The sequence below is a fragment of the Phalacrocorax aristotelis genome, chromosome 8 (assembly GCF_949628215.1).
Source record: "Phalacrocorax aristotelis chromosome 8, bGulAri2.1, whole genome shotgun sequence".
In the NCBI taxonomy this organism is placed as follows: Eukaryota; Metazoa; Chordata; class Aves; order Suliformes; family Phalacrocoracidae; genus Phalacrocorax; species Phalacrocorax aristotelis.
This window is the reverse complement of record NC_134283.1, coordinates 4,653,647-4,672,035: the sequence shown is the minus strand read 5'-3', so window position 1 is coordinate 4,672,035 and position 18,389 is coordinate 4,653,647. Positions and strand designations below refer to the sequence as shown.

General features: G+C 39.1%; 1 long non-coding RNA gene across 1 annotated transcript in view; it reads right to left on the bottom strand.

Annotated features, from left to right (window-relative positions):
- LOC142060914 (uncharacterized) overlaps nucleotides 1–18,389 on the bottom strand; it is a 103,394-nt gene that overhangs the window by 19,322 nt on the left and 65,683 nt on the right. The window contains exons 5-10 of the long non-coding RNA XR_012661980.1: nucleotides 14,310–14,383; nucleotides 13,057–13,091; nucleotides 6,011–6,129; nucleotides 3,372–3,456; nucleotides 3,144–3,216; nucleotides 873–1,015 (exon numbers count right to left, since the gene is read on the bottom strand). This is a non-coding gene — a long non-coding RNA (uncharacterized LOC142060914). The remainder of the gene's footprint in view (nucleotides 1–872; nucleotides 1,016–3,143; nucleotides 3,217–3,371; nucleotides 3,457–6,010; nucleotides 6,130–13,056; nucleotides 13,092–14,309; nucleotides 14,384–18,389) is intronic.

Genomic DNA, 18,389 nt, shown 5'->3' with positions numbered 1-18,389 from the left:
GCATGAACAGGCGTCCCTACATCCTGTAAAGCAACTGAAGGTGCAGAAATCAATGAGGAAACACAGATTCTGGAATACAAGGTGGGAAAACCAGGCAGAAAACAAGAAACCTGCAGCACAAGCCTGTTGGTCTTGGTAGGGAGCAGATGCAGAGTCAAGTTTTGGAAGAGATGGGAAGAAGAAAGTGCCATGTCTCAGAGGGGCTTGAAGTAGAACTTGCTGCAAACAAGAAATGCACTGAAATTTGTTGGACTGAGAAAGACCTCAAGGGTCCTGCACGGAAATAGCAGAAAGGTGAGAGATCCGTCATTCCAATCTGTCTTGCTGAGTTTTCTCTGTTTCAAATGTTGCTCTGTTCTGGTTTGCATTCAGATAAAAGCTGACTTTTGAGGTTTAGATCCCTTTTGCTGACCTTGGTGTCTCTTTCTTACACATCTCATCTCTTTGGTGTCTCAACGCTGGCCACAGTTTTCTTTTCTTCTCCAAAAAGGTCAAAAGGGAAGTAGAGGGAGGAAAACATTTTTTTACATTTGCTCCTTCAGTCCTGAAGAACTCCAAGGCTGAAGTGGATCAAAATTAAAACAATACACTTTGGTTTTAGGAAAGCAAAAATTTCTCTGGAAAAGTTCAAAGAAACAATATACATCCCACATTTTTGCCCAAATTAGTAAGGTTATTTTACATTTACCTTTGGGGGAAAGTTTATTTTATAATAAGGCATTTCTCCCCTCCCCATTCTGACTCTAAATATTGAACCTGAGTTGTTGGGCGCATTATGTCTACTAGTCACTGAACACAATTGACCATCTGTACTCTCGCAGATCAAATACAATTCTAACAATTGCAAATGAAAAAGATAAAATAATGCAGACCTTTCCCAATCGTGTATCTCTGGCTTCATCTTCCCTCTTTCCAGAGAGCCTTCAGTCATTGCAGCTGAGCCTATCTTACTTCATTCATGATCTGATGACGTCATTTATCCTCCCTGAATGTTTACTTCTTGTATTAGATATTCCTGAAATTAAATTGTACTCTTGTAAGACCTTACACATTTTTGCCTCATTTACTTTATTTCTTCCACAACTAGCTCCATACCTCCGTGCTTTTCCCAAGACCTTTATTTAACTTCCTTCCTTATTATTTTTATCCACTTTCAGTTTGTCCTTTAAACCACGGTGCCTGCAGAATTTTCTTTTCACTATTTTTTCTACACTGTACAAATTCTTTATGACCACCCGAGCCAGCATTTCTTCCTCTCTTAAAAGACCTTATCCCAACCAGTATCACAATTCTTTCCTTGTTCTATTGAATTCACAGCAAAATTATGCTTCTTCCCGCATGCCAAACTCCTTGGTTCACAAGCAAGTTGTGTAAGCATAATGCAAGGGAAAATTTGGCTCTGAGATCATAACTTCTTTTGAGCACATGACAGGTGTCTTAGTCCATATTAACAAAGCTCTTTGGAAATTCAGAAGATTGTACAGGTAATCATTGTTTGATTAATAATTTACAACACCAACAGGACAGAAATGAAACTTGGAGAATGACAATCTCAAAGCAGCTGTATGCCTGTCAAATATGTAAATTTTTTACCCTTCTTCCTCTGTTGGGGCACTGCTTAACCCCATGCTGAGTTGCCTTTCTAGAACATAACCCCTGCAACATTCATGAATAATTAGACAGTCATAAAGAAACACGGAATGAGTGAGAATTAACTTCCCACCTCCTAGTGTCACTTGAAGATTAATTTGCCTAAAAACTAATTAGCTGACATACCACAGGCACAGAACCCCAAATGAAATGAAAAAAAGAAGGTGGGGGGACACACCTCAAACCTTAAAGCAGAATTTTCCCCCTCTGAATCTATGTACAAGCAAACTTACCACTTCTGGGAAAAGCTACTAGATTAAATCCCTAAAGTGTATTTTTTCTAAAGAGTAAATGAAACCATGGTGCAGCTGGGATGAAATCCTTCAGCCCTTTCCCTGACATCTGCAAGAAGAGTAAACGTCATTACATGAAACTTCTTTCTGAAGATAAAAAGATAATATAGTTTTAAGATTACAGGGGTTTAGGTAGCTGCGGGCATGTGGAGCCATTTCACTGAGTTTGCCACTTAATGTCAGCCAGAGCTTAATAGCAGCCAAGTCATTAGTTAGTGTTAGTTATTAAGAAGAGTAAGTGAAGTCAGCAGCTGTACCACAGAGCCAATGATGTAATTAGCACCTCAGTTTGGAGGTGATTCTTTCCGCATCAGGGGAAGAAAATTAGGCAATAGGGAAGTCCCCTGCATAGAAGGATTTATTCCCAAGGCTACAAACCTGTGCTGGGCACAAATGTCAAATTCGCTGAAAGTTGAAAGGATAAAAGGATGAGTAGAATCCAAAACACTAATTAGGAGAATAAGAGTTTTATGGCTGGCTGAGTTTTTAATAGTTATTAGAGGATAAGCCAAGACTAACAATCTGAGATAGACTCTAGTTAAATAGTGGTGAATGATTCTGACATTTCTCAAATCTCACCCAGCAGTTTAAGAAACTGCTTCCCAATAGAGGAGCCACTTCAAGGAAGCGAAGAGAACACAGGCCTTTTTCAAGCTCAGAAATATGCAAAAAAAATTCAGCATTTCAAATTTTTTCAGCGAACTCTTCTGTATCAGCCTCCTAAAATTATACAAAATGCTTTAAAGTAGGCCAATCAACTGTATAAAAATATTATGGTGATGTTGAGTAATAACTGGGAATATTTTTTTTAAACAGAGGAAGAGTGAAGTACATTTTCATACTACGGTTTTGAATATAAATTCATCTTATCAGATCTTTTTATAAGAAAACCCCTGTAATAACACTCCTGAATTGACTCAAATAACTAATGTCAAACATCCACAAAAAAGGAAATTAATTCTTTTTTTGAACAGTTCAAAAAGAGAGGGAATTTAGCACTTCCCAATGAACAGTGTTTGTCTTATGGTTAGAAGTTTTTATTTTACTCCTAAATTCTCTGTGTTTAACTAGCAGTTAGTTCCTGTTATCTCTTTTCTTAGCAAAAGCAGCTTTTGGTACCTGCTGCGCATTTCCCCCACTAAATTATTTCTACATGGTAACTGAATTTGTTGTCTGTCATCTTTACATGCTACTTATCACCTTTATTTCTCTCCAGTCCTCAAAAGTCTTTTTAGGGGTTCTTTTTTCTGCTGCCTCTAAACTTGCCATAAATCTAAAGAAACAGTAAAGACACCGGAATTAAACTGGGTTCTTTGGTATTAATCTCAGCAGTGCTGAATTCCAGAGAGAATCCAGCTCCCTTTGAGGCAGAATTCCCCACTTTCAACTTTATAACAAAAATACGCAGCTACGCGAAGACTACTTTACCGTGGTCAAGTGCAGCCAAGCCTCCAAACTCAATATAGTGGAGAGGATGTGACCACAACAAAAGAGGGGATGGGAAAGAGCAAACCTGTGAGAGAGCAAGCTTGGTATTAGCAGTTTAGATGTTTGCCATTTATTTCATTTTTTCTCTGGAGCTAATAGGAGAACATATAATGTGTTTAGCTGCCTTTTGGTGAAATACTAAGAGCTGGAAACACAGGGAGTGAACCGCCATCTTGCAGCCAGTTGGCACTCGACAGTTCACCAGTGGTCCACGGAGTGAAATTTTGGAACCTCTGTTCCGCACAACTGCTGTTACGTATTAGCTCTGTAGTCATACAAGGTCCTTTCAGCAGAGAGGGGGCCTATCTGATGCAATTCAACATCACAGCTATAGTAAGGTGAATGAAGAAAATTGATAAATGCTGCTGCCTTAGCCAAAGAGATCAGAGGTTTCGAGTCCTGTCAAATTTTGCAGTTGCCAGGGTAACAGGTTTGCATTTCTAATTGCCCCTGACAGCCCGGGAGACTGTACAATATGCAATCATTTTCCACTGTCTCCCTAAACTATCTAGTTCTGGATACACGCAACTGGTTTTAGCTGTGAAATCAGTGGGACTTCCTGCCAAATATGGTAAGAATTTTCATGTTAAATGTCCCTGAGTAAAGTTAAGAACAAATGTTCAATTAAATTGTGCATTAAGTCCTTTTCTTTTGATATCAGCCCTGCACAAATGATTTTCTTTTCTGTTTATAAAAAAAAGGCCAGAAATGTTAGCGTGCATCCCCCGGGATGGGGGGGCTCAGGCAGTATGAGCTTTGCCTGCATGTTTTGTTAATTGAATCTATCTCATCTTTATGAAATAAACCACACACATCCAAGGATAGAGGCAATTAGCAATTTTAAATTTGCTTTTTTAAAAAAGGAAAAAAAAAAGACAACAACGTAAAGGAGCAAAGAGTGCTGTGAAACTACCGCTAATGAAACAAAGGTGAGACTGCTAAAATGGGAAGATACCATGAAAATATATTTACCAGCCTCTTTGAAGGCAGGTACCTTCCTGATTTTTCTCAAGAAAATTACAGCAACTTGCTATCAATGAGGTTGTTACATCTGAACAAGCTTGACAAAATCATGAGCAGAGATAAGCGTCTCCCTTTTCACAAAGAAAGTTCTTTTCTCTCTCCCTTTTGTATTTTTAATTTTTTTTTCCCCTCAAAAATAAATGCAGAGACTCTGAAACATTTCCAGAGAACCGAACTCTGGAAAGGGAAGGTGTTGCCCTGCAGGTTCGATGCCACCCACATCAGCCTGTACGTAAGCACGAAAGAGATCTGGCTGAACAGTCAGTCCACAGCTGTCACTTGCCAGGACACCAAAGCCTCGGGTGACCACGTCATCATCGATAGTAAAATGACATATGAAAAGATAAAGAAAAGAACATAAAAACAAGAATGTTACAGCCTATTCCTACATATCACTGGATTTCTGCAGATGTAGCACATTCTTGAGGACTTACAAATATTATCCATAGACATTTCCTCTCTTTGAACGTCTTATATTTATCTTCCTGTAAACAGGTAGCTGAGTGTTACAAAGGTCGTCATAAACAAAGGGTCATATTCTGAAAAAAATTCACTTCTTGACCATTTTGTGATTTGTTTCTGTCAGCTTTAAAAAGTCCCAAAAATAAAAAGGCAACGGCTATCAGAGCAACAGGCACTTCAGCTTGTTGCTATAAACTAAATTTCATCTTCAAGCTGAAAAGTAAAAGGTACAAAACATGAGATCCTGTGAATCACCTTTAGCCACTTTGGGAAGAAAAATAACAGGTGAACGAGCATCCGATCAAAATAGCTTGAAACTGGAGTGCCAGATGCCTATAATCTCTCACTTATAAATGACCTGGAAATAAAAACTTATCAGCAAAGAATAGTAGCTAATAGTTTGAGTATTTTAAATACCTAACCAGACTGAAGTCTGTCTCCGGGTCTACCACCTGTAACTAACTTAAATACTCCGCGTTATTCTAGTTTCATTATTAAATAGTTCCTTTTTTCTTAAAAGGTTATCTCAACAATTCATACACAGAGGGAGGGGGAAGGGAAGTAAAATTGTTTAATACTTTATTCATTCGAAATTACTCTAACAGCTTTATATTCAGCCTAGTAGTATCTTTGCTTCAGGCGGAGATAACCTTCACCAAGTCTTTCCAAATTAGGTGTGAGATAATACCTTCTCTGATATTGTCGATACACTCCTGCACAGTGCATGCAAATGAAAATGGTGCCGTGCTACACAGGTACTATATGAAAGTCCAACATAAGGAAACAAGGCTAGAGCATTTATCTTCCAGGCACAGAGACTAATCTTTGGGGGAATTAGCTCAGGCCATTGCTGTCAGGGTGCTCTGTTGCTGAGTTACATCAGTAACAATAATTCATTTTTTAATGGCTGGAAACCTACACTGTAATTCTGCACTAAAGTCTATCCTAAAATTTATTAAGGAAGCTTCAGTGTGTTGGAGCTGTATATCTAGATGAGATCTAATCTTCATTAACTCTCAGGAGGTATAGCTGCAGGAGAGCATCGATGCTACGCCCTCGAAACACAGGGTGACTCACTCCACATGTTCACTTACCTTGCCCAGGGTCCTGATCCTGCCACATAGGTTGGTGTCTAACTTCAGACAACTGGGGAGAGACCTCGGATGCTCAGTAGACATACTTAGGCCTTTCAGGGACAAGCTCTATCCCACTCCTATCAGGAGACATCTCATGGTTACAAATGAATACTTAAAAAACCAAAACATAAACTCTCTTTACTGAGGTGCTCGGAAAAGCCTCATAAACCCTAACTACTTCTAGGTGAGATTGTGAAAGCATATTAAGAAGAGATGGTACATGTTTGCAGTAGCAGGAGACTTTAAAGGAGGACTCAGGAAGTCCTTTCTAGTTGTTATATTCAAAAACGCGCTATTAGCAAAAAGGCAAACCACCTCATAAAAGGATCCAAAAACGCATGTATTTATTGCTACTTCAATTAAAATCAAGCAAAAGACATTACTAGCCTAGTTCAAATGTCACATGTACAACAATACAAGTTGTTCTATTAAAGAAGAAAGGAGGAAGAATTAATGATACAATTAAAATTATAATATAGAGAGAGTATGCTATCTAATATCTGTCCCTGTTACTTGAGGTTTCTCCCCCCTCAGGGGTCACCACCCGTGGTTTCCTGGAGCTGCTAGCCGTGCATGTCTCAGGAAAGAATTTAGGGTTGAGGTGTGGTGTTAGCACCCCACGCTTCTGCCAGATCAGTGTTGGTGGTGCTGCTTTAGGGTTGGCTTGTCCTAAATTTGATTTTGCTCCCTGTCAACGTTTTTCTCTCCTGATGGTCAGCAATTTCATGTTATGCTACAATTTTTTGCTTACTTTGCTAGGCTTTTGCCACATATGTATCACTCAACATTACCGGTTATGCTATAGGTAGGCATTAGATCACAAAACTCAATGAAACAAGTCCAGATAACTGCAAGAATGAAAGTTAGTGAACAAGACCCATCATTAAGCAATAATCACATAACCTTTTATTTTTGCTAGTAGACTTTAGCTACCCAACTGCTCTGCAGCTAAGGCGAGCAAGAGGAGTCAAGAAAATTCCTTGGGCTAAAACAAAGCAATGTGGCATATGATCTGTCACTACCAATGATAACACCGTGTATAATAGGCTACAAGGATACACACCATGGTGCTACCAGCCTCATGTTCATTTTGTCTGTCTAAATCTCAGACTACAAGGCCTGGCGTCACCCTCCCTGGCAGGCCTGTGCATGGATTTGGCCTCTGCAACAGGTCTGCAAAAGACTAAAAGTCAGGGTCGTCTGCCACTACAGTCTCTGACTAACACCACCGAACTGCAGATTGCAAACAGCCTAACCCACCTAATTTTATGTACAGTACTTTACATACTAGGCATGCTAATGACAAAATGCTCCTTCCAAGTTTATTAATGCCATTTTGACATTCTTACCTGACTTGGGTAGGGGAAGCCTGAGGATAACTTTATCACAAAGTAGCAGATGGCAGTTAATGATTGGGATCAGACTCTGGGTTCAGGGTGAATAAAACGTGGTATTTCCTAGCAGTGATTAATGAGACAAAATGCATCTAATTTGGGGATGCTGCAAACAAGAGTGGCTAAAAGTTTAGCCTGACAGAGGGTAAGCACCACAGCAAGCAGTCCGGTCTCTATCTCCAAATTTCCATAAGGTCCTGAAAAGAGACCAACCATCATGTCTGGGGGGACCAGGAAGACTATTTAATTATTCTTACATTTGGCCACAATATTTGCTATGTAGGCTGTCATCCCCTACAGTTACACATTTTACACATGTTGATACATGTATCAGTCTGTTTTGATTTATTGAAGGATGTGTAATTGCAGGCAGAAATTGTATTTTCAGCATTTACCTGCCAGCGCTTAAGCACTTAAGCCACAGAATCTCACAACTTGCTCAACGTGTTAGCACTGCTTTCCAGTGAATATGGATAATCAACAGAGCGCTGTTATTAGAAACTTTTCTATGCCTCTGTTCCCTTTCAGAAAAATGAGAGGCATACAGCCCAGCTTACCTTCAGACAACTAAAAACCAAGAATTGATTCTAAGCTAATTATCTAGCCTTCCTTTGCAGTGTGAGTCACTTCCTTCAATTTATTTTAGGATAGGACAAACTGCCCTTTAGAGTGGCCAATTTCTTCCAGTTGACTATGTTAGACTAGCTGCCCAGTTTATCGATGGCTATAGCAAAAATATTTCCTGAAGAAATACATCCTTCCACTGCCAAATGTTAGATCATTGCTCTCTGCCTCCCTTACCACCTGCTGCAACATGGGAAATCTCTCTAGCCTTGTCTGTATACTTTGTAGAGAGACTTCAGCGTACCATCTAACTTCTTATGTTAATGTTGGCAACCAAACGCTGTCCCCCTAACGATACTAATTGGAATATTGTCTACCTAACTGGGAACCACAAGTGACCCAGACCCCAGTTCTGCTGCTGTAAATAATGGCTGCCTGGCTGCTCAGCAACTGGGAAGATAGAAGGGTGGGAAAACCTAAGTGTTACCACAGCCAAACTAGACACAATTATGTACCAGGGACCAAAATCATCATAGCTAAGCTACAGTTTAAGGGATGAAACAAACCAACGTCAATGCTGTAAAACTAGACTGAAAAGCATCTGAAATATTTGTGGCTCTTTAATTGCTTGAGTATCCTGAAAGGGCTCATGCCAGTCACCTCATCTAATCTCATCTGTCCAATAATATGCTTGTCATCACACCTCCTCGCTGTTCTGTTTGCCTTTGCCATTAAAAAAAAAAAACAAACCAACAAGGAAAAAAACCACTAAATTTTACCACCCTTTTGTCAAAGAGTAGGCCAATGTCTTGTGTTTGGGCAAGATTATTAGGCAGATAATGCTCCTTAAAAGTCTCTCATTTTTCAGAACAGTGTTCCAGGGTAAAGGAAAACTCCTCTGGTGTCTCCCAAATCCAGCAAAAGGTTACCTCATGCTTCTGCAGGGCTGACCCCAGAGTTGATCACAGCCCACCGAATAACCTTATTAGGCCCTGCACTAACAGTGATTTAGACAATCCACAACAATAGCTCATGCATGGAAAACCCTGCCCCCCCCTCCATGTTTCTTTTTATTACATCACTGTGCCCAATTTTGATGGGAAAACATCCTCTTTCCATTATTAAGCATTTATGCATATTTACAGATGTGTGGTTTTTAAAAGATAACAGCTATGGGCTGTGTTTACTTTCTAGAAAACTTCACAACAAAATTCTCTGTTCCTGTCTCATTGGCTTTGAAACTGGGGATGCCCAGCAAAATACCCATCTGCTTCAAAGCCTTGCTCGGTGTCTCAGTACCAATGCCTGCAGCTGTTGACAGTATGTAGTTAACACGCTCCAATTTCTTCAGAACTTGCAATTATTTTGCTGTCAGAGGGTTCCAGAGCCGGACAACTGATGTCTTCATTTTATTAATCTATTTTTGTGAGATGAATACTGCTTTTGCTCTTCTTAATGTAATATGGTGCAACTGTTAAGTACATTTTAAAACCTAGCAATGTTTCTTTGAATCCTCTTGCAGAAGCAGTATTTTCTGTATGTTTATTCCAATTTCTTTATAGGATACTCGTTATGCATGACTGATTAATAGGCCCCAAGCTGTACTCAACCTGCTACCCACAGTAAATTGTTCTTTCTGTTGTCTGTGTCATTTTCTTTAAAATATCAAGCTGTTTTATAATTAAAGAGTCCCTTGAAGGTCTTGTTTCAATAAACAATCATTTCTTCCACTGTGTGAAGTTCTTGTGCTAATAAACAATTTAACAGTATATATTATTTTTCTTGCCTCTACCTTTTACAGAAGACCCACTAAGGCAAAACTTGGAACGTGGTGCCGACTGTATGTACAGGTTCAAAACTTCAGCGTGTGTTGCATAGCTCAGTACTAGATCTGTTCTTAATCTGCATATTGTGTGAGTTATAGAAGATTAATTGCTCGCAGTGGAGTTTAGATGCTTTTATATGTCACCCAGAAGATGGCCGAAATGTTACTTATCTCCAAGAGCTTTATCCTTAATTACCTTTCTCTCTGATAATTCCAAATTTGGGATTCAATGCACAATGAAAATCTCCTGTATTAATTAGAGATTGTGACTATGTTATACCATGTGTTTTCTATGATAAACGGCTTTTCCTTGAATACGGAATGTTTTGTTAGAATGGCAACATCTTTGACAGTTTTGCAACGCTGCCAGAAACTTTTTCCAAACTTTTGACATTGCAGAATACAGTACAGTGGCACTGGGGCTTCTGCGCGAGTATATGTATATTTTTCAGTCACTGATAACATTTATTATAATTTCATTTTTTCTGGAAAAAATGGGTAATTAAGGTGTTTTTTTTCATTTTTAGTTCAAATTTATAAAAGTGCTTAAGTGATAAAAGATAAAATTTGTGCAAAATTAGGAAATCAGATCAATTTCAGATCCTACAACAGTGTCTATGAAATAGTTTTTTAATCACTGTGTTAATGAGCTATACTTTGGCAGCAAGTTTAAACTTGTAAATATTTGATCATAGCAGTTCTTTGATTTGGGTGTGTTTGAATGCCAGGATTCTTATTTTTCTTTTCAAATGCTACTTTCAGTACAATTTTAGAGAGATTCTTTGGCTGAAATAATGTCATAATTCTTCTGAAACATTGGAGGCACAGCAATTTATGTTAGATATGAATTTGCCCCAAAGACATCAGTTTTTTCACATTTAAGAGCTTTCTCCAAGACAAATATATTGGATATTACAATCCTCACATCAGTATTTTTTTAAATTACTTTGGATACTTACCTGTCTTCACCTATAAATGCCACACACTTCCTATTTTCTACGAGTAACTATATTATTTGTAGATGTAATTCCCTGTTATAAAACTCTGCACTTGCCACATTTTCACTTTCTTCTATTACATTAAGTAACCTACAAATCTGTGGCCTACTTCAATATAAATATACATGTGACGAATTGTTGCGTTCCATGTCTATGCTTTCCAGATGCATCAAAGGGATAACATAGAACTATGCTTATATTACTCAGTATTAAAAAATATCCTTTGAAGACCACACATGAACACTCCATCACGGACAAAATTATTTTGTTCACTTCATCCTCCCCTGCCTTCAGAACTCTGACTTTTGCAGCGACATGTTGGCTTTTCCAGCATCCTTCAGTTTGGTATGGTTCAATAGATGGGTAGGTGGTTTTTCCACTGTTGATTCCCCTTCAGAGTTGCCTTTTAGCAATCCCTAGGGAGCATCCTCATTCCTCATATCAAGATTCCCTACTTCAGAGGATCCTGCAGCCCCTGGCTCGAGTTCCTAATAAAGTAAAAATGTTCTCACAAACAGCCTGAAGGCTTTCTGTGATGTCTTTGAGATGAGAATTAAGAGGGTGATGAGAATTAACTTGCCCAAAGCCCCATGATAATGTTGCCTAGTGACACAGGTACTATGCAGAGCATAACCATGTAAAAGGGCAGACCATGTCTAGATGCTGGCAAATCCTCCCTCTGTTACAGATTTCAGTTACTTTATTTTATTCTCCCCTCATTCCAAACTCATTACGCAGATATGCTGATAAATTTGCACCTAATTTCCTTAAAAGCTTATCCACTCAGTTCTGTGGTCTTTTTTATTATAGCTTCTTTCTGTTGATAATAAGGCAGCCTTTTCATAAATTCCGTAGTCTATAACCAGCATCTGAAAGCATATTCAATACTATAATATACTCATCTCTTATCGTCTAGTATATTATTTAGCAGCTGTTGAACACATCCAATAGGACAATGGATTTTTGTTTTCTCCCACCCAGGAGTTAGATAATAATATTCCTCCTCTCCTCACCTTCAATGACACCCAGTTTTCACCGTGTTTCTGTGTTATGTGCAACTTTCATAATTTTTTGGGGAACCAGATCACATTAGAATTTTTATCCATTTTCTGTCTCCACCCAGGAGACACTATAGCGCTTCCCCCCAAGGGCATGAGTTGCTTCAGCTACATGAAAATATTTGGCACTACCCCATTATTCAGTAATGAGACCTCATGGCTTCAGGTACTTCTGCCTTTATGGCTATAATCTCATAATTCATATCTGTGCTCACAGTGTGACATTCTGTCATCAATCCTTTATCTTCTCCTTTTTGATTTGCAGGCTGGTTCCCTGCCTTGGTTTTCATCAGAGGGATGTAGCAGAATTAGACATGTACAAAGAAGGGCACCTAGTACAGAGGCATGGATCGTCCTCTGTACTGACAATGGTTAAATAAGGCAGGGCTCTTCAGTTCAGTAATAAAGGATGTGTGACAGGAATATGCAGAAATGCAGATGGTTCAGGGAAGTTGAACAGAAAAACAATTGCTCTTTCTGGGACCCCAAGAAGCAGAGGGAACCCAAGCAAACACGCTGCTCCGGCCACAGATGTCGCCCTGCCCAGGACAGCGGTTCCCCCCCACCGGGAAAGGGCCAGGGCAGCTTTGACAAGCTATCATTTCCCTCCCATTCCCTTTTGTCTGGCCAGGTGACGCACTTCTGCCTTTGCATTTTTTGCTTCACAGCCCTGCTCTACCTAGAAAGGAGCAGCCCTTCAGCGGTGCCCAACGCCAGGCCAAGGGGCACCGGGCACAAGCTGGAACACGGGAAGTTCCACCTGAACACGAGGACAAACCCCTTCCCTGTGCGGGTGCCAGAGCAGGGGCACAGGCTGCCCAGAGAGGCTGTGGGGTCCCTTCCCTGGAGACATTCACCCCCCGCCTGGACGCGGCCCTGTGCCCCTGCTCTGGGGGTGCCTGCTCAGGCAGGGGTGGGATGGGGTGAGCTCCAGAGGGCCCTTCCAACCCCCACCGTTCTGTGATTCCGTGATTCTTGCAACCTCTAGCACAAATCCCCAATGAGAGGCTGCTGTTTGAGGCTTCATTTCTGTGACTTGTGACCTGCATTCAACTCTGCCCTACTCCACCCACCAGATAAATCATTCCTAAACACAAAGACTTTTGGCATGACATCCTTCCTTCCTGTGCTCATCCCAGATTATCCACCTTTCCTAAACACTCACCATAATCACTCCTGATCTTTCAGTGGGGTTCATCCCTGCCAACCACAAAAGGGCATGTTATTAGCATGATAAAAATGTCTCTACAAATAAGCCAGAAGCATGATGCAATGCACAAGCAGAGTTCAGGCAATGCAGTTCTCCAAAGCTGTTTGAGCATCTCTTGGTAGAAGTTGTATGATGGGTATTTCCAAAGGAAATCTGGAAGGGTGCTCTTAGATGGTCCTCTACACTGCTTAGTAAAACTATATGTGGAGTAAAACATCACAGTAAAACCATATGTGATGTCATTCAGTAGAAGAACAGAAACACTTGGCATAATTAAATTACCCCCTCTGTATCCAAACAAAAATCCATAGACCATAGAGGTGAGAATAAGTGGATAATTTGTATACATTACTCTCCTCTTCCAAAACCCTTTTAAGGTTACCCCCCCCTTTTTTTTTTTAAATAGGGATTTTTGAAGATATACAACATATTTCCTCTAAACCATAATAAACAAGTAGCCTTAAACTGGTAAATATAGTGTACTGTAACTGGAAAAAAAGAAAAGCAAAGGTCTTAGAATTCTTAACAACTATTAAAAAAAATATATATGTTTTAGAAAAGTGAGCTTGTCTACTGCACCTACATGAAACAAGCTGGAAAATAGAAAGCAGCTATTTACTTCACCTTGTCTAGAAAATGGATCATTAAACAAAAAAGAAAAATCAAAACAAACCCCATCCAAATCAGCAGTTTATTGTTCTTTGTGTAAGAACAAAGCAGAATATCAGTAGCGAATTCACTAGAATGTATTTGGGTTACAAATACACCAGTTACAGAATAATTTTCTTCTAATTTTGAGAGACAAATCACTTATCACAGAGTGTTATATTACATAAGAGATGAGGTCTTAAAATTCTAGCTTTTTCTGGTGTCTGGTCTGATGCTGAGTACATCAGCAGCCATCTTCCAACCAGAATATTAGAGGAGATTTGTAACAACATACTGCCAGGGAAGGGTTGTACCAGCTGTCTGGTGCTAAGCTGTAATGAATTTTTCTTTCAGCAGCTAAACTGCAGTTCAGGAACACCGGGATCTCATGTGCAGTCACTGCCATGAGCTACAGCCAGTAGCCCAAGTAAAATCTATTTCTACATAGGTTGGAGGCTTAGCGCTGTCATAAGCAACCATCATTTTTAGTGAGTGTGCATATCTACACATTTATCTATTTAGTCATAAAATACACACATATACAGGCATACGCAACATACCTTGATGTGCTGGCGGAAGGAAATCCCAATGTTAGTATTTTTTAGCAACTTCATGCAGAAAAAACTTCCTTTTTCTGTTTAAGACATAAAAGGGGGAGAGGCAGTAAGACTTTAAGCTAAAAATGACCTAAAAACATATCAGCGATTTAAATCAGGAGATCCACTTATTACTCTTTGACACTTCAGGCCTTTTTTTCTTTCTCACTCTTCTCTTTTATTTTTTCACCTTTGTTCTTAGTTTCTTTGTTCTCTTTTAATTATAATCCTGCTAAGCCTGGACATCTCTGTCTGTTCTGCTCCAGTCATTCCTTGAATACTAACTAGCAAAAGAGAGCAAGCAGTTTCTTCTGTATGCTCTCAAATGCTAATATCAGAGAAGTGCTGAATCAAATGCCAGTCATGCCACAGCAGTAGCTCTAAGCCAAAAATGGGATGATTAACTCAGTTCCCATAAGTAGGCTTGCTTTCAAAGAAGAGGGGAGGCCCCAGAAGAATGGCAAATATCATACCTAACTTGACAAAGAGGTGAAAAGGAAGATCCAGACAACTGGAGATGAGCTACTTCAACTTCAATGCCCAGAAAAATGCTAGAACAAATTATTAGAGAATTAATGTGTCAGCGCCTGGGGAATAAATAAGCGGCAAGAAACGGCTGACATTTTCACAGAATCTGTCATGTCAAACTTGTCTGGTTTCCATCTCTGGCAAGGTAACTTGCCTAATGGATAGAGCAGAAGATGTCATACATCTTAAATTTAGTAAAGTTTCTAACCAATAATTCCTACACAGCGGCATGGATTATCGAAGTTGTTGTTGAAGGGTTTATGCCACAGATACTGCTTAACGTGCACCCAGACATGCCACTGTCTGGCATCCAGGTGCTGCCTTCACCAGGCTAATCTTCACCAGGAGTCCGCAAAGAGAGCTCCTTGGGGAAGAGTGCTTCAGGGGAGCACTGAACTTTTCTGGTGGGCCATGGACAAGCCATGGGCGTTTTCCCATCCAGCATTCAGTGACTGTAAGGAGGGAGGACATTAGCTGAATAAACCAACTCTGAAAGCAGTCATATGGTAAGTGGGCCATAGAGGGCTTGTCTGGGCAAAAAACTGTAAAAATGATGCAAAGTTAGGCAGGTAACTAATAAGCACTTTGGAAAAAAAGATTATCGCTGAGCTAGTAAAATAAAGAAATACTCCAAAACTGTTCAAATTTGCTAAAAAGACAAATGCAAATGGATTCATTTTAGAAGTAAAATTCAAGCACACAAATGCAACATGAGGAGAAGTTGAGTAGGCAGGAGAAATTCAGGAACGGATGACAGAGGGGGTCCCAAACAGAACAAATTCATTTTTGTCCTGTAATTTTCACTTCTCAGGTTCAAACATCCTAACAGGATCTGGAATTATGCTCTTTTCCTTACATATCCCTGGTCTTCCAGCCCAGGATCACAACCTTTACTTATGGATCATTTACTTATGAAAATGTATTTGCTGGCTGCCAGGATTCGATCACAGATGAACAGTAATTTTGCCAACCTGGAGTTTCAGACTTTCTTTCCTGCAGGAGCAATAATTAGGAATTTGGCATCTTAGCCCTCAGTTGCTCCTGTTTAATGAAACACTCCTCCTGTAACCCCAGGAAAAACTGTTTTCCCTTCTGCAGTAATTGGAACATCTATTATAGAGGCTTTGGGGGAGTTGATTCCAAATTAATAAATAGATTAATTAGTTCGCTTAGCTAGGTATACCATGTTGAATGTTATGGCATAAGTACCACCTCAGTACTCTATCATAAGGTTTCCTACTGTTCTTTTATAGTACCTTATAAAATAATTGAGGCAGGGCCCATCTCATGATCCTACGTTGCTGTTTATCACTGTGGGACACTGCCCATGACTAGCGCATTAAGTTGCTACTCCAATACAAACAATAAAATAACTATAATAATTTGTCTACCAAAATGCTCTCAGCCATTAGAGAGAAGAGCTGATACAACACAACACTGATGAAACTAAATGGGGCATTTTTGTAATCACCTTGCTTCTATAACTCTTACAGATTAAGCTCAGTACTGCCGTATTTAATTCCCAACACTGAAAGGAAAAACCAAAATCCCAAATCTTACTGTCATTGTAACAAAACAAATCACTCAATCTTATTAAAGTTCTTCAAACTATTCCTGAAGTTAAACTGGGTAGGGCTGTTGAGCTGAGAGAGGAATTCGACCCACAGCACAGTATGATGCCAGCTTATTTATGTATTCATTTCCAGAGTGTAGCAGGTTCTGTGATTTGTAAGCTTTTTATTCCCCATAAAGATGCAACTTTATGGGCCTCTGTAATGCTGTTCACTTAACTTATACTGAGATACCTCAGAGTGTATCTAAAACGTTACAAAATCATTTTCAAGTTCTTATTCTATTCCCTACTCTTGGCATTTAGCAAATGGTATTTTTGTTCATGTAATTCACATTCTTCCCAAATACGGAGTCTTTTCACAAAAATCAAATTAATCTTATACAAAAATCAGATTCTTAGTATGAATATGTCCGATATCATAGAATTTTTTTATCACTTTATGCTCATCTGGCAAGCCAGTGAAATATAACTGAAATGTCAAATGAAATGTATGGCAAAGTGATTAGGAAAAAACTTTTAGCATTTGTTGCAGAGTAATATGTTAATTACAGCACGTATTGGGGAAAAAGATTAAGTATCACCAAAGTAAATTTATTTTTAACCAGCTTTATTCCTCACACTTCATAAATTAACCAGCAGAATATGTAATGGAGAAGAATTCAGAATTGCTAGAAATTATGCAAAACTCCAAAGCACACAAGGTTGCAATACAGATAACATCTTTGCTTTAAAATAAGCATTTCATCAAAGAGAATTATGCTTCCTCTCAAATACCTATTTTCATAGACTACTTGAGGTACCTCTAAAATACTTTGCCACAATGACAATGCCAAAACTCATCGATGTTTTAAACTCTTTTTGTGTCATGTAGCATATTAAGAAAGGCTAAATGTTGGTTCTAAGCATAACAATGCAAATGCCCCTCTGACATTAAAAAATTGCTGAGAGAAATAGCTGCACTTGTAAAAACAACAGAAGACTACAATGTAATGCAACACTGAGTCTTTAACAGAACAGCACGTGCCAAGAGATGCTGATGGCTGCATGAACCTCTCATTCATTCTTGAGCTTTTATCTATATGCAAGCTGAAAAAACCTTCAAAAACAGAATCTAAAACAATAGCCATAATGAAGACTTTGGGAGTTCTTCCATGGATTTCACAAAAAGTAGGGGTTTGAGCTATTTTGAGAAAGTTATATGGAATCAATAGCCACTAAAGTCAGCAGAAATTTTTCCTTTATTTCAGTGGGTTTGGAGAGAGGCCTATGCAGAGCATGGGATGGGAACCATTTGCAACCCAAAGTCTAATCCTCTTCAAAAGCACACCCTTTGAATGTCTCCGTGTGGCTAGTCTACTGCGCCATAAAAACAAAATCTTCATGCCGACGTGCTCCTTGCGATAAACCAGTAGAGATATGGGAAGTACAACCACTGTGCAATTTATAAAGCAACTAATGTAATTTACATTAAAACTAATGTTGTATGGTGTTCGGTTAACTCATGTTCTGGGCAACTTTCCAAATATTTTGACACATCAAGTATGACAAATAATTTCCTGCTAGTATAAAGCATTATTTTTATAACAGGAAAAAGAAAGTGATATGATAAATTGCAGGCCCACCTGTCAAGACTAATCCTATGTCGGTTGGCATGTATAAGCATTCAGGTTAACAAAATAACATCAAATTCCAAGTTCATTAATCCCATGATTGGTATTACTCTAGTAAATAATGATGACCCTATCATTTTAAGGGTTTAGAAGACTATTTGTAACCTTTTTGCAGAAAGCCCCTCATTAGCTTCCCTATAAAATATCAATTCTACTTTATTTTGGGGACAAAACTGTAATCGAAACTTACAGGTTTGATAAGTGGAGGCATCCCAAGGTGATGAGACCAGACAGGAATATCATTTTACTACTATTTGGGGATCTGTTTCCTAG